A 15,562-nucleotide genomic window follows, 5' to 3' on the forward strand; every position below is an offset into this window, starting at 1 on the left:
TAAATAATAAACCTGTTTAGGTAGCTAATTTCTCACATGGAGGTAGATAATCTTACTTTGAATCAGTGTCCTTTATTTTGGAAACGCTGGAATTTTACTCAGTGCTAGTCGGTCAAGCAAATTCTTGATGTGGGACAAATAAAATGTGCTAAACAGCAGCAAGTCAGCTATGCACCTCAAATAAATTTTATACAGTTAGAATGCATATATTTTTATTCATGGGGAGCACAGTCTTAAACAACCTGTTTAAAATTTTGTTCAATATATTTGAGTAGAGCTGGCTAAATTGGTGAAGATTAGCAGCAGCACAGGATAGAACAGGAAGGCGGTACAGCCTGTAAAAGGGTTTCTTCAGGGGTGAACAGGGGATATAACACGGTTACATACACAACTGAGGAATGAACATGTCAGCTCTCACATTCATTTCTTTGGTTGTTCCTCCTTTGGAGAATTGGTATCAGAGTACGCCTGAAAATGGGTGTGGACCTGCGTGCCAAGTCATGTTCTACAGAGCTCATTTCGGCCAGCTTCGATGCTTGAGCAGACACACACTTGAGCAGCGCTATATCCTTTCTGCTTCTTGGAGCCTCCAATTTGTGGATCTGTTATTCTTCAATGTATGGAATATGACACACGTGCAAAGCTTTACAACATCAACAAACTCTTGTGCATGAGGATGTACCGATGCCTCTGCCAGATGAGTCATATTCCATACATTTTTATTTTTGTGAAAATAAACAGTCTCTGCAGAAAAACAAAAATGTATACACCATATAAACAGCCAGAGTGCAATTACTAATCATAATACAAATAAATCAACAAATAATGAATGGTAGAGGTTTTTTTTTTTAACTTTAGATTTGGATGCCTACTTATTGTAATGGGGATATCGGTTCACTAAGAATCTATATGTCAAAATATAGATTCTAACCTCACTTTAGAACAGGGGTCAAAATACCCTTATTAGTAGCTTGTTACTGTCTAAATAGAGACCAATTCATAAAATCCAATGAAAAGACTTTGCTAATGAATAATATGTAATATAAGTCCTTAATTAAGCTTTATGTTGCTGTATTATAAACTATTAGCAGTTTATCAATGTGTGATTATGGACCCCTAAAATAAAGTACCCAAATAGCTTCCATTTCCATTCCAGTCCATGTTGTGCAGTGGACAGGTCAGCGTTCTGCACTATTTGTTGGCAGACAGTGGTGCCACTCTGAGACTGAGAGACAGAGAGATTCGGCTTTTATTACCAATAGAACTTACAGTGAATGGAACCCTATCACAAGCCTGTGTTACCGTGGCAACCACTTTCAGTAAAGTTTCTGTCGTCTGTGGAAGAACTCGCTCAGAACTTTCCCACTTAGTGTTTCGACTTTGCCTAGACTGATAACAGTCTGTTTATAATATCAATGATATCTCTCAAATCAAACGTCAATACAGAAGTACAATAATCAGCTCTATAAAGGTTTACAAGGGTACCTATGAAGATCTCTATGGCACTTACTCTGTATTTTTAAAGTAATGCAAATATTGACTCATCTGTGCTGTTGTTCACCAGATGAACTTTTGGGTCTCCAGGCCTCCTCAGGTCTACTCAGGCCTCCTTCTTAAAGTGTAGAAATTACATTAATGGCATTTAGCAGATGCTCTTATCCAGAGCTACTTAACACGTTGCTGTTTTTACATGTTATCCGTTTATACAGCTGGATATTTACTGAGGTGAATCCAGGTTAAATACCTTGTGCAATGGTACAGCAGCAGCACCCCAGCAGGGAATCCTCCCTGCCACATTTTGGTTACAAGCACCGCTCCTTACCGCTATGCTACACGGCCACCCAGCTACTGAAACTGGGGGATCCATGCTGGAAACTGCAAGCCATTAAGAATACTCAAGTCAAGTCGAGTTTATTTATAAAGCACATTTAAAAACAACAGCAGTTGTCCACAGTGCTGTACAAATAAAAAATTAATAAATAAATAGCCAAAAGACAATAAATAAAAACAATGAGACCATAGCAATGAAACGAAAGAAAAAGCACCTCTCATACTGAGTTAAAAGCCAAGGAATAAAAATGCGTTTTAAGACGGGATTTAAAAACAGGCAGTGTAGGGGCCAGCCTTACATGCAGAGGCAACTCATTCCAGAGTTTAGGTGCTGTAACTGCAAAGGCACGATCTCCGCTATGCTTCAACCTTGATTTTGGAACAGCTAAAAGGAACTGGTTAGCCGACCTGAGTGATCTTGATGGGACGGGTGGTTGTAATAGGTCAGAAAGATAAGTTGGAGCAAGCCCATTTAACGATTTATAGACAAACAATAAAATCTTAAAATTAATCCTAAAATGAACAGGGAGCCAATGAAGGGAGGCGAGTACAGGGGTGATGTGCTCTCACTTGCGTGTTCCTGTTAGAAGACGAGCTGCAGCATTTTGGACCAACTGTAAGCGTGAGAGGGAGGCCTGGCTAACACCAACATACAAAGCATTACAGCAGTCAAGCCGGGACGAGATAAAAGCATGTATAACCCTTTCGAAATCATTAAATGATAAAAAGGGCTTGACCTTAGATTATATTAAAAGTTAAAAGCTGTTAAGAATCCTGGTCTTCTCCAAAATTGCAGATAATAGATGAGAACTGCAGAAAGGGAAAAGGGAATTTTAATATTATGGATTTAAAATTCCAAAATGTGATACTGAACCTACATTCTAAAAAATGTTCTTGGTGGAATTATCATACAGCTAAATCTGGCACTATATGTAATGATCCAGTTGACTGTTATGCTCTGTCCCTTTCAACTAAATAAGTTAATAAATAAACTGATTTTTCAGCTGCTGGGTGGAGTCTCAGCCATGGCAGGGCCTCGTCTGGCCGTCACCATCGTCCTCCTGTGGATGCTGACTCTGACTGAATGCCAAGGTAACACAAAACCCACTTTCCACCTTCACTCTCACCTGCTGTGCTTCTAGCTGCTCTTTTTTTCCTTTTCACTCCTGCAGTATGTGTTTAATGTTGATAAGAAGCCCTTCACAAAAATTTGATTGTGTGAGGTGGTTGTCCAAAATGTGTAGTATTGTGGTATGTGAACTTTGCATTAGCGTTGCGTTATGTCTATAGTGGGTTACAGTGCTCATCACCTTGTATTCTGTGTGTATGTATATCGATGGATATATCCATTTCTGTGGATTCTGGTGCCTGAGAGCTGAAAAATGTCCCTGAGTTGAGTGATTAATTCTTTGTCGTTTCCCCCCAATGAAACAAAGTATAAAGAGAGTTCAAAGGAGAAAGAGGAGGAAGAAAAGAGGATGCGATGTGGGAGATGGCAGGGAAGGGTAAACACTAGGGATGAAACGATACTCAGCTCACGGTTCGATTCGAATCACCATACAATGTTTACGGTTCGATTCTTCCACAGTATTTTTAAGAAAATCAATTGAACTGACACTGAAATGAAAACAATATATTTGTTTTTGATGCATTAACAATGCTGAACCATTGTTGTCTTTTTTACCATTAAAGTGATGACAGCTTGACCTTGAATAGTCTTCAAACTAACTTCAAACTAAAATATTAAATTGAATGGGTCTGTCTGTATTACATTAATATGAAATTATGAAAATTGCACCTCAGTACTGACAGACAGAGAGATTTTGCAGTATGGCTCTTCATGTCAGCCACAGTGGTGGAGTCATCCTGGTTGGGTACCATGCTCTGCTCAATCATGAATTTCAAGGGTACAGTAAGTGACAGTGTGGTACTCTTTTCATCAGACAGCAGAGTTGTAGCTGTTTTTTTAGGTTTCAGAAGCTTCACTGAGTCCTCGGCATCACTGATGTCAGAGCTATCCAAAGTATCAAGTTGACGAGCATTTTTGAGCACCTCTGTGCTTACCAGGGCAGCAGGTTGCTTGCTGCTCGAGATGGCATTCCAGCATTTCCATACAGCTGTTCCAGCGTATGACAACGTCCATAATTAGCTTATGTTGTGCAATCTCAAGCATCTTTTGCTTTGCAGTGACTTCATTTGCTGTGGCACTTTGGTGAAAGAAGGCCACAACCCGTCTCACTCGCCCGAGCAAACGACTGACGCGGGTTATCTGTAATCCCGTCTGGTAGCTAGATTCAGTGTGTGCGCAAAACACTTGATATGCGGTGATAGCCCGGCTTCTCTCGCTGCCACCTCCATGTTGCGCGCATTGTCGGTAACGACAGCGATACTGTGATTTGGTCTTTCGAGTTCCCACTCCAAAACGGCCGATTTTAAAACTTCAGCTAAGTTTGTTCCTGTGTGCGTCTCAAAAAGCGGACGAGTCTGGAGCACAAAACTTTTCAGTACCCACTCGCTATTAATAACATGCGCCGTTATTGTAATGTAGCTCTGAACAGCCCTGGACGTCCACCTGTCTGTTGCCATCACCACACTCCGCACTTTTCAGAATTTCTGTCACTTTGGTTTTTGCTTCGTTGTACAAGGCTGGTATTACAGACTGACTAAAGTGCGGGCATGACGGGATGTATTTCGGCTCTAGTGTCTAAAGTAGTCGGCAAAATCCCTCGTTGTCGACTACCGAGAATGGTCTCATGTCTTTAGCACTCCTGTGGATCTGGTGATATCTTGTGCTCTTGCACACGTATGAGGCAACGGGGATGCAAAACGTCTTTCAAGAGAAGTCTGGCCTTTAAACACTTTATTTCTCACATCCCCTGAACAGAATTTGTCGTTGTGGTGGCGTTGTAAGTAGTAGTGTAGCTGAAGGTTTTTGTACAGTGTTTGCATACCATCTTCGTTTTGTCAGTTAATTTGTCGCCATTCTCCTGCTGAATGATCGGAAAGCCAGAATGTTGCCACACTTCTGATTTAAAGGAGGATGGCGCATCCTCGATTTCAATCTCAGCTCCAGCCGCACTCATTGCGTTTCTCGCTGACGCTGCTAGTCTGCTACTGAAATCTCTTTCTGTCTGTGACTGAAACATGTAAAACGTGAAGCCTCGATTGGAATGTCAGAAGCGTGACGTATGACGTTGTGCACTGGTGCTACATCATTTTCTATATTTATTTACTACCGCTGATGAATTGTAACATAGTGTTTTTTATATTTCGTTTTTGTATGTATTTGCATATCTAAACATTTGAAATAAAATCTATGTTTAGTGATGATAATAATACAAAAATATAATTAGGGCTGACAATCAAAACGGTCCAACTTATACGATGCGTACCGTCGCATTTTTGCACTGCGATGTATCGTGCTACGATGAATCATACACCCCTAGTAGACACACAGACAGTAAAAGAAAAGAGAGGAATGAACAGTCAGGAGAGAGAGGCCATGCTGATAGCTGACAGGGTTGTGGGGTTGGTGGGGGGTGTTGGACAGTTATGAATAATGATGTTATGAATGGATGACATGTATTGTCATATTCCTTTATACTCCTTAGATACTTGTAGTGCTTTGTCTGGTCATCACTCATTCAAGATAACAATTGAAATACAGACATGTTTTTGTATTTTGAGTTTTGATATGTGTTTAGATGGATTGATCTTGGTGTGTGGTACATTACAGGGTAAGGGAATGGTCTGGGAGGTTTAGCAGGGAATTCAGAAGAGATGACCATTTTGGACTTGATGGTAATAGGTGGTTGAATATATTTGAAGTTTTGATTTTGTGGTAATGAGTACTGTTGTGCCAGGTAAGCAAAAGGAGAGAATTTTCCATTGTGAAAGTGAAATGGTGAGAAAGGACATCCTTGTCTAGTTCTGTGATGGAGAGTGAATGGATTGGAAATGACTGTATTTGTGATTATTGATGCTGTGGTGTTTTGTATAGAATTTGTAACCATTTGCTGAATTGAGTCAATTGAGCCAAAGTCCATGCTGTTAATATAAAGGATTCCTTCTCTCCATCCAACGCAACCACAACAGCGGTTACCATTGATATGTATTAAGTTGGTCAAACATAGTGTTGTCAGAGGCGTGCTGCCCTTTCAAGAAGCTAGTATCATAAGAATGGAATGTAGGAAGGTAGCCTAATTTGCCACCCAATTCACATTGTACAAATAAATGGTTGTTTTCACATCAGTTTATTACTATTTACTTTCATATCAGTCATCCACACAAACATACACAGCTCAAGAGTAACATAGAGATGTAATCTGGTATCTTTCTCAGGAGCACAGCAAAGAATCGAACCTGCAACCCTTTGGTTAGGAGCCCGGCTCCCTAACAGCTGATCCACTCTGCTGTGTGTGATTCCTCTGCAGATACACCTGTTACCTGCCTCTTCTCTGAGGCCTGTGTGCTGCCGTGCAGATTCACACCCTCACCTGAAGAGGTCATTACCTGGCAAACACTGGCTGGACAGGACGTCATCACTGTCCACAGCTACTACTATGGCAACGATCAGCTAAAGCACCAAGACGGGTGCTACAAAGGACGGACCTCTCTCTTTGGGGACCTGATCTCCCACGGCAACGCATCCCTGCTGCTACAGAACACCAGAATTCAGGACCAGGGCAGATACAAGTGTTACACCAGCACCACACTGGGCAACCAGGAGTCCTTTGTGAGCCTGAGAGTGAAGGGTAAGTCTCCCCACAACCATCTCCTGCTAATGCCCTCACGACCCACAGTGTTCCTGTAGCCATACGGCTACAGATTTCTACAGGACAAGGACTGACGTGCTTCAGTTTGGAGAATTTAACACGAAAGAATTCTGATTTGCTGTGTGTTATGAATATTCATTTGGGACGTAAAAAAACAATGGTATTTATGATAAATATACGGACAGTAATATCATGTACCTACACAATGGATTAAAACATCCAGTAATCGATGTAAGGTTTCTAAGCCTAATCTATGCTGCTCCTGTTCTGTAGATTCTCATGTGCCTTTGTTTATGAGTCATGACATTGACCTGCTTTAGCTGTCCATGTGTCATATCATTTCATTTTTCATGCTTGTCATTTTTTAATTTATTTTATTTATTTATTTTTGCTTCAAATGTCTTCATTACCCACCCAGGGACAGCCCGTTAAAACTAGCCAATTTGGATAATTCTGGCACATTTACAGAAAGGATAATTAATGTGAACTGTCCTTGTCAAATAAACCCAATGAAAAAAATGTTCTGATTTAATGGATCATTGTGAACATTCTTGAAGGGGTGTGAATTGCTTAAGTGGTGCATTTTGGGTAGTAAGAAGCTGCTGACATCAGATTCCACAGCTGAAGTGGATTGTACATGTGCCATTTTCTCTCACTTCAGTGTTGCTTAACCCTTGCTGTTAAATTGGATGCACCGTAAGATGTGATTGAATGAATTCAGTGAGTAGCATATGACTTGTGTTGCTGACGAAACTGTCGTATGTTCCACCTTGACTGTGCAGAGGAAGTGGATATTAACTGCTATTATGACATCATGCAGCTCCCATCAAATCAGTGAGCATGGAGAGGACCAGAGAGGGAGTGGCCTGCATGTCCCAGGGCATCTACCCCACCCCTCGCGTTTCCTGGTCCACTGATCCACCCACACCATCAGGAACCCTGCAGGACTCCAGCCAGCTGACTGCAGATGCCCAGGGACTGTTCTCAGTGAGCAGCACAGTGAGGATGCTGGGAAATCTTTATGACCACGCCTACATCTGCTCCGTGTCCAAAGAGGATGGGAGCGGGGAGTGGAGGGCCTCGTTCAGACAGCAAGGTACCGCAGCCTGGATTACATCACCACCACCGATCTCCTGAACAGAGGGGAGTGTCTACTGATTGCAGAATGAGGCTTCATGAACCCCAAAATGGGTGTGGCCTTCAGGCTCTGTCATTGACTCTTTGACCTCTTTGACCAGTTATATTGAGGTCATCTTCCAATACCTGGTTTCATCTTCATGGGCAATAATCTGGATACAGCCAATTACTTTACTGACTCACCTAATAACCCATAACAGAAATAATATCAGAGATTAACCTGGGCTTTTCTGTTCAGTGTGTGATCATCTTACTGGACCGATTTGTCAGGTTGTGGAGGGCTTGGTCTAAGTGTATAACTCAACTTGTTTGATTGTTCTTTCAGAGGACATCCATGGAGAAGTTGGCCAAACCCTGGCCATCCCCTGCCCTGCACCAAAGCCCAGCCTCCAGAACTTCACTCAGACCTGGACCTTCTTGGGACAAACCCCGCCCATCCTCACACACAACAGCGGCACCTCACACCGGCATATCTCAGACATGTGGAAGAACCGGGTTCAGGACCTTTTAGAAACCGGGTCGCTCCTGATCCAGGAACCAGAGGGCCAGAACCTCACAGGAACCTACACCTGCAAGGTGTTAGCCGACCGGACCCTGCAGCTGGTGCAGACATATGTCAACATTACAGGTACGGATCCAGGAAGTGAAAGATAAAGAGGAGAAACTTAATAAAACTCACCTGAGCTGGTCTGGAGCCACAGAGAGCTCTACTTTCGACTGATCTAAATCCATTTGTGATAATGCTATGCCAGAATTTTAAAGAATAAATCATTTCAGTGGCAAAACCCCAAAGAATTAACACTGTTTCTGCCTGAACAAAATGGATGCATTAGAAATATTTTTGTCTCATATTTTAAGGACCCATTTATTAGCAACCAAGACAGATGATATAAGATGCTATATTGTGGACTTATATGTATTCATTGTGGAAAGATTTCTTATTTTGCATATTAATATCAACAGAATTATGCATGGTAGAGGTTGAAGTGCATATACTATGTACCACATATAATCCTTAGGAGCTGCTTAAAGAGTGTCAGTCCTAGAATCATCAGTGTGAAGAATTGTGTCTTTATTTACAGGTGCACATTCTGGGAGTGACACCAGGAACCATGCTGCAATTGCTGCTGTTGCTGCTGCTGTTGTTGTTGTTGCTGTTGCTGCTGCTGTTTTTCTTGGTGTTGTGGCAATGCCAATCATAGAGTACAAACGAGGTAAAGTGAAATTATTACTGTTTCACCTTATTATATTAGACAAAGATTTAAAATCTGTCTGATCAAATGTGAGAGCCTGTAGAACAGTGGTACTCAAACTGAAGTGCTGTTCCCAGTATAGGCTCTCTCTCTCTCTGTCACAGGGACATACTAATGAGTACCACTTCCACCTGTATCTCTCTCTCTCTCTCTCACACACACACACACACACACACACACACACACACACACACACACACACACACACACACACACACACACACACACACACACACACACACACACACACACACACACACACACACACACACACACACACACACACACACATACACATACACATACACATACACATACACACACATACACACACTCATATGTACACAGAAAAATCACAACATGAAAGAAGATGAACAAAGATGTAAAAAGGTGTCAAACAACTTTGTTAAAAACTTAGAGTCCATTTCATATATATTTAATGTATAATACAAGTGCAGGATGTTTACATCTTGTTGTATTTTGATATTTCAACGTGGAATACAGTGCACTAATATCTTCTGAGCTATCTTTATGTTAAAAAGAATATTAGCTATAGCATGGCACATTAGTATTAATTCAAATTTGTGATTTATGTTTAGCGTTCTTGAATTTGAAGATGAGTGGTGTTTTGAGAGCTTCTTGTGGTTCAGCTTATTGCAGTGCCTTTATATTTCTAATTGAATCTGAGACATTGATAAATTGCGTTATATTGATATTTTAACTGGATATTTTATTTATTATTATTATTTATTTATTTTTATTACTGGATTACATTGGATGCTTTCCCTGGAGTTTAGTGTACTCCTATTTGAAGACAAAGGTGTTGTTTTGAGAGCTTCTCATGCAGGCGTATGAAGTTAGTTGCCTTCAATTATTAATGTTCAGCTCAGTGCAGCTGGCATTTGAACCACAGGTATATGAAACACCTCTTTGATCTGGACTTTTGGGAGCAAAGTCCTGGTTGGTTGTAAAATGTTTCACATTTTCTGTGGTTGATTTTCTGCTTCTTGCAGGTGAAGGAGAAGTAGTAGTACGTGGAGTGGTGGAGAGTTTGAAGAGTAAGTTAAGCACTTTTGAATCATGGAATTGACAACTTCACCTCGTTAATGTGGAGCACCGGGACTGAAGGCCTCTGGATGTGGATGGGCCTGCTTTGTTCTCTCTGTGGCTCATATCCTCCTTCCTGCAGGTGATGGTAACCAGGGGAGAGGAGGAGGACCAGAAGATAGAGGAGAGGAGATACAGCGACTGAGGGAAAATCAGGGGAGAGGAGAAGGAGAAGAAGATGAAGGAGTGGAGCAACAGGAGAGCAGAGATGGAGAAGATGGAGTGGAGCAACAGGAGAGAAGAGATGGAGAAGAAGATGGAGGAGTAGAGCAACAGGAGAGAAGAGATGGAGAAGATGGAGGAGTAGAGCAACAGGAGAGAAGAGATGGAGAAGAAGATGGAGGAGTGGAGCAACAGGAGAAAAGAGATGGAGAAGAAGATGGAGGAGTGGAGGAACAGGAGAGAGGAGATGGAGAAGAAGATGGAGGAGTGGAGGAACAGGAGAGAAGAGATGGAGAAGAAGATGGAGGAGTGGAGGAACAGGGGAGAAGAGATGGAGAAGAAGATGGAGGAGTGGAGGAACAGGAGAGAAGAGATGGAAAAGAAGATGAAGGAGTAGAGCAACAGGAGAGAAGAGATGGAGGAGTAGAGGAACAGGAGAGAAGAGATGGAGAAGATGGAGGAGTGGAGGAACAGGAGAGAAGAGATGGAGGAGTAGAGCAACAGGAGAGAAGAGATGGAGAAGAAGATGAAGGAGTGGAAGAATAGGAGAGAAGAGGAAGAGGAACAATGTCTTCTGAGTGCTTCAGGTAATGACTCTGCATTCATATTTACACTTGATTATAGTGTATTGATGTTTTGGCTGGAGTTGACCGCATTGATATTTAAACTTGATTGTAAAATACTTTCCTTTCTGCTTCTCGTAGGTGAGGATCAAAAGGAACAAGATGGAGAAGAAGGAGGAAATGGAGAGGTGGAAGCTGGGGATGGAGCTGGTGCCACACTGAGCCTATCAACCATACTGGATCCACAGCCGCCCAATCACCATGGTGACCAGAATTAGGGCTGGGCAGTATATCAGCTTTTTAAGGTATATCAATACATTTTCAAACAAGATATAGGATGAGACAATACTGTTTATATCGATATAGTTTGATGTTGCGTTACATAACCTGTTTCTTCCATAAAGCCGTGCCAGTGTTTGCATCTCCGCGCAGCTCCGCCCCCACTCTCCCTCTGCGTCTGCGCACAAACCCGGCACCACTCGCTCACAAGTTCTTCTGCAACATGGAGGGAGACACATCGCCGGTCCACACTGTCAAAAAAGATTAAATGGTTCAATTATTTGGAGATGGTTCAGATTTAAAAGATCAGAAGAGCAGTAAAACCATGTCATCTGTAGAGAATGCCATAAACAGGTTGCATCCAAAAGTGGAAGCGCTTCAGATCTCCTCCTCCATAAACTGCAGTATGAAGAGTGTGTTAAACTTCGTGCTGCTGCTGTAACCCCGGCCGCGAAGCCGTCGCAGCCCAAAAAGTCTTCTGCCCCGAAATAAAGCACGTTGCAAGCTTTGTTTACCCGTGGTGTGTCTTATGAAAAGAAAAGTGCCAAGTGGCGCAATATAACTTTTGTTAAGCAGGAGAGGAAAACCTGTAATTGCACTGTTTTAATCAGTCTGTTATTGTTACAACTGAAGGGAACATTCTCAGAGAGAGGCCTATTTTTATTTAATATAGGCTATTTATTTGAACTATGAATTACCAATACAAGTATACATAAATAAAAGGAATAAAGAGTACAAGTAAAAGCAAGATTATGAGAAACACATAAGTAAATGATGATGATAATAGTAAAACACAAGAACAGAGAAAAAACAGATAGAAAACAAAAACTTCATAAAAAATAAAACACCTGGACATGACAAAAACTATGGGTCAGCCTCAGACTGGACAAAAAGCACGAGAAAAAAGGTGGGTCTTTTTATTTGATTTAAAATTGTGAATGGTGGGACAGGACTTGAAGAGACTGAACAAGCTTGTTGGGAAAGTCAGCTCTGTCACAGGAGGTGGAATTGAGCTGGATTTACTTGGGGCGATGGCAGAGAGGAGGATGCTTAACAAGCTGGTGAGCATTCTAAACAACACCTCCCATCCTCTCCCCGACAGGGTTGTTAAGCTGAAGAGAACCGTCAGTGGCAGGCTGATCTCCCACAAATGTTCCACTGAGAGACACAGAAGGTCGTTTCTACCAGCGGCCATCAAACTTTACAACTCTTCCTCTCTCTGCCGCAACATGGATCAGGCTGACGCTTGATGCCCTGTGCTGTTCCCCTGCACACATAACCATTGCACAGTTAAAATAACTATTTTTACCTATCTCACTCCTTCTCACAGATAACTGGTTTAAGAATTTGCACTATACAGTTATTATCGTTATGCACAATGTATAACAATGTTTTTCGACTGCACATTGCCCATTTTAAATAGTAACAATTTTTACTCTTGTTTGTACTTGTATCATATGTCATTATGTACTCTGTATATATTCATTGCACAATGGACAATAACTTTCTTGGCAGATGCAACCTTATTTGTTTTATTTTATTGCGTGGTTGTGTTTGATTTGCGCTGGATGGGCAATTGTGACACTCAGATTTCCCTCAAGATTAATTAAGTGTTTCTTAATCTTATTCTTGTTCTTAATATGGGACAGGAGGGCAGCAACCGAAAAGGCCCAGTCACCTTTGGTTTTGAGGCGTGAGTGGAGAACTGAGAGAAGGAGTTGTGAGGATGACCTAAGTGACCTGGGGGTAGAATATGGAATCAGCAAATCAGTGATGTATTGTGGAGCTAATCCACCGAGGGCTTTAAAAACAAATAGTAAAATTTTAAAATCAACTCTGTATTTCACTGGTAACCAATGCAAGTGAGCCAGAACAGGAGTGATGTGTTGTCTAGCAGCTGCATTTTGAACCAATTGTAGTCGAGAAAAGGATAGAATGGGTCAACCCCATATACAGGGAATTACAGTAATCAGCCGAGAGGTGATAAAAGCATGGATAACTGTTTCCAGGTCCTTATGAGATAAAAACAGCTTTAATTTGGCTATGGTTCTAAGCAGGGGCGTTTCTAGCTATTGAAAAGATCAGGGGCTAAGTCAAGTTTGCCTGGGGCTTGTCTGTTTTTTTGAAGGGAGATCGGCATCGGTAGGCTGAGGAGGTTATATCTACCTTTATAATGAATAAATAGTATCACACCTTCGGACGCTGTAAGTTCCACTCTGTTACACAGCCAGCTTCATGTTTGGTACCCCGTAGACCCGGGTTCGAGGCCGGGTGGGGTGACTGCTCTCACCCTTTGCTACAGTACGGTTTGATCTTCAAAAAGTCTTTTACCAAAAAATGTGTTGAAAATGTTGGTTCCTTTTCTAATCAGGGACATGTTATTATTTTCAGATAATATGGTATGTTCTCTATCATTTTTCCCACAATTTTGGATTTTTTCAAATACCCAAATAATTGCACTCCTCCAACAGTGCTGGCACTTCTTACTGCAACATCCCAAGAAGGCACACTGCATTTTATGGCACTGCTTATGTTTAAGCTTGACATATATGTAGTGGGGGGCAGTGCGGTGGTGCAAATGGGTAGCAGTACTGCCTAACATTACGGAGGTTTCAAGTTCAGGGTGCGTCTGCATTCAGTTTGTACCTTGTCCTTGTGTTCATGAGGCTTTCCTCTGGGTATTCTGTTTTTCTACCACAGTCCAAACACATTCAGTTAATGTCAATTGGACATGCTATATTGCCCATAGATGTGAGTGTAAGAGTGGGTGTCAATGTGTCTGTTCACCCTGTGATGGACTGATGTCTTGTTCAGGGGTTGTTCTGATTAGTTGTCTACCTGGTGGCCCTGAGATGCTTGGCCCCTTTATTGCTGCTTGCAGCTATATTTAGGGGCCAAGCACCAAAGGTGCTAGGCACCTGTTATAATTGTTAGAATTTTTCACTATCATTATTATTATTATTAGGGGTAAACTGTGTTTAGCGATTTTTTTAAAAAGTTAGCTAGCTAGCTACCCAGCTGATGACTGTCATATGAGATGACTGTCAGGTGCGAGAACGAGGTAACTAGCTAGATAACAGTATCGAAGCACGATTAACCTATGAATGTACATTTCAATGCGAATTAATATCAGACTAACACACACACAGGCTACACAAACTGTTAGCCAGCTGGTGGACACTTAATTAGCTAATATTTAATCCGTATTTAGCGAGCTAAGAGAGCTAGCTAGGCAGCGTCACCCAGATGACTGTGAGATGCGAGATCGAGGTAACGTTAGCTAGCTAGATAACAGTAGCAACAAACGATTTACATATGAATAAGCAACATTTCAACAAGAATGACCATCAAATAAAAGAGGTTATGCAGGTGATGTCACAGTAGGCGGAGTCACTGCGGGTTACACCCACTGGGTGGCAGAAAGACTCAGGCCGGGGCCACACCAGGTGCGTCGCTGAACTGCTGCGGCTCCGGCGGGTGTGATTGTCCGCACCGCCAGCGTTGCTGCTGCGGCGCTGCTCCTGCCAGCCCTGTCTTTCTACGCTGAGTTTGCCTTTGATAATGGCCATCAATAACAGAATGTTTGATTTAATTTCATTTTAAATTTATATTTAGTTTAGACAGACAAAGCTTAAGAAGCACGTGCTCAATTGTAAAAAAAAATAAATAAATAAATTATATATATAATTACATTACATATATATGTGAGTTTAATTACTATATAAGTTTAGTTACTTAAATCCCCAAGCAGCACAAACGATGATTTTACGGCACAAACCAGCACAAACGCAGTACAACCGAACAGCAATACTTTCATTAATTTTGTGATGACATGGGGGCCAGCTTCGCGGAGGTCTAGCAAACCAGCCAACATAACTGGGGGACCTGTTATCCCTTGACCTGTTAAGCCTCGTTTTCATTTTCAATATGGCCGCCAGGTGAAAAAGGCGAAATACACTGACTGGCTGCGAGCCAGCAGTGTTACCGCATTGTTGTTCGTGGACTTTAATGGGCCTCCTGACGACAAATTTGACCCTCTCCCGTTCGTCCAATCTTGGATAAAGAAAGGACATCGTACTTCAGCATCATGGGTTCCAGGACCGCGACGCACCCTGCTGAAAACAGACCACTTTGGTCTATTTTGTCTGCGTAACAGTAAGAGGATGGCTTTTCCTTTTTACTAGGCTATTGTATGTGTGTATTTTTGTGCTTTATTTATCTAGAGAAAAATAGCTAAAACAACAAAATTTTTGGCCGAGATACATGTGACTATCGCTTAGCTGTTGTCTCAAAACAATGGATCGCTATCGCTGCCGCTGTTATTTCAGAACCATGAACAGCGCTGTTTGTCGTGTGTATGAATTAAAAAAGTGGGCTGCCCTGTGTGTGTGCTCACGTAATGAGCAGTGACGTCTCTCTGTCTCATGGAAAGCGTACCCGTTAGGCTTTATTTATT

This window comes from Megalops cyprinoides, chromosome 2 (assembly GCF_013368585.1).
Source record: "Megalops cyprinoides isolate fMegCyp1 chromosome 2, fMegCyp1.pri, whole genome shotgun sequence".
NCBI lineage: Eukaryota > Metazoa > Chordata > Actinopteri > Elopiformes > Megalopidae > Megalops > Megalops cyprinoides.